Source organism: Oncorhynchus mykiss, chromosome 21, assembly GCF_013265735.2.
Source record: "Oncorhynchus mykiss isolate Arlee chromosome 21, USDA_OmykA_1.1, whole genome shotgun sequence".
Classification (NCBI taxonomy): Eukaryota; Metazoa; Chordata; class Actinopteri; order Salmoniformes; family Salmonidae; genus Oncorhynchus; species Oncorhynchus mykiss.
In genome coordinates this window covers 57,215,920-57,217,812 of record NC_048585.1, presented here as the reverse complement: position 1 = coordinate 57,217,812, position 1,893 = coordinate 57,215,920, and the positions used below count along the sequence as shown (strand labels likewise).

The 1,893-nt window shown below is 39.6% G+C and overlaps 1 pseudogene; it reads right to left on the bottom strand.

The window, feature by feature from the left end:
* LOC118942955 overlaps positions 1-1,893 on the bottom strand; it is a 20,131-nt pseudogene that overhangs the window by 14,393 nt on the left and 3,845 nt on the right.

The following is a 1,893-nucleotide window of genomic DNA, read 5'->3' as shown; positions in this document are numbered from 1 at the left end:
TTACCTGCCCCCACTTCTAGTAATAAACTCTTGTTACTTCGACACTGTCTGCATCTGCGTCTTCCCTAAAACGTGATAGCGTGTGTGTTATTGAGCAATGATGGGTGCTACAGCAGACCCAGATCCATTTGGCCCCTGTGGATTTACTGCTGTCAAAGCGTCCCCAGTTCTCCATCACTTTGCACTTTCACCACCCAGTGAAGTTCTTCCTAACTTATTTGATCTGTAGCCTAGTAAACTGCATGGTTTCCTGAGTGGTAGTGGACACAGCATGTCATCGCGTGACTCCAAGTTAACTTCGTTATGATGATTATAATTAAGTCGATATTTGCGTATAAAATAATTTTGACCGACATTCAGGATCCCACCTTGAGTAAGGTTTTGTTTTGTCGACGTTTGGAAAGTTTCACCGACAAAACTTTGTCTTTCCACCAGGCCCTGTCGTGACATGTATTCACATTAAAAGGTTCGATGGAAACCTGGCTAGAGGTAATGTTTTGTTGTTTCAGCCAGAGTGTGTTGACCTGTGTTTCAGTGTGTGTGTTCTGTCTGTTTGCTCAGCTCTAACTACATACGTCCTCTTACCCCGATTGATCCCCTTTATTCAACATCCACCCAGGGAATGATGCATCTCTCTTGATTTCCTAAACAGAACGCAGACATAAAACACAGACCTAGAACAGCATCGAAGCCACTCAGTTCCAGAACACATCAAGAAGCAAAAGTGCTTTACACTGCTTGCAGCTTTCAAGTGATAATCAAGTGATAATCAAGTGATAATCAAGTGATAATCAAGTGATAATCAAGTGATAAGTGATAATCAAGTGATAGGGAATTGCTAATCAAGTAATAAGTCAAGTGATACGTGATAATCAAGTGATATTCAAGTAATACTCGAGTGATAATCAAGTGATAAGTGATAAATAAGTGACAATCAAGTGATAATCAAGTAATACTCGAGTGATAATCAAGTGATAATCAAGTGACAATCAAGTTATAGGGAATTGATAATCAAGTAATAAGTACTACTCGACTGATAATCAAGTGATAAGTGATAATCAAGTGATATTCAAGTGATAATCAAGTGATAATCATAGAGGTACGCAGACTTGAGAGATTCTTCTCTAGTTTGTCAGTTCTAGGCTTTTTAACGCCAGATGTTTGTGAAATCCATGCCGATTTCTCAATGGTACGCTTGTTCATATTGAGACAAAATAACCGCATCTATTGAGCCGTTCCCAATTTCCGCGTAGTTCCTTTTTTGTTGTTGTCATGGAAACGGATAGTAATCAGAGGAGATAATAGAGCATTGGGAACGTTGTTCGGAGCGCGCTGCGGGAAGAGGATGCTGGGAGTAAGAGACGGGAAACAAATGGAAAATTGAGATGATTTCAACAGCAGGCTCCCCTCTAGGTTTGGAAAATTTGGTTGAATCTCTTACACTGGAATAAGTGGATTGGACCCTTCCTCTTCCCTTTTCTGACTTCCCTTCTCTCTCTCTCTCTCTCTCTCTCTCTCTCTCTCTCTCTCTCTCTCTCTCTCTCTTTCTCTCTCTCTCTCTCTCTCTCTCTCTCTCTGTCTCTCTCTCTCTCTTTCTCTCTCTCTCTCTCTCTCTGTCTCTTTCTCTCTCTCTCTCTCTCTGTCTCTCTCTCTCTCTCTCTCTCTCTCTCTCTGTCTCTCTCTCTCTCTCTCTCTCTCTCTCTCTCTGTCAAATTCAAATTCAAATTCAAGCTGCTTTATTGGCATGAAAAACATTGTGTCAATATTGCCAAAGCAACAATGTATACAATATACATTGTAACAAAATTGTAAATGATAGCAAATAATAATATAAAATGGTAGTAAATAATAATACAAAAATAAATACAATAAAATGGTAACAGTCTACAGTAA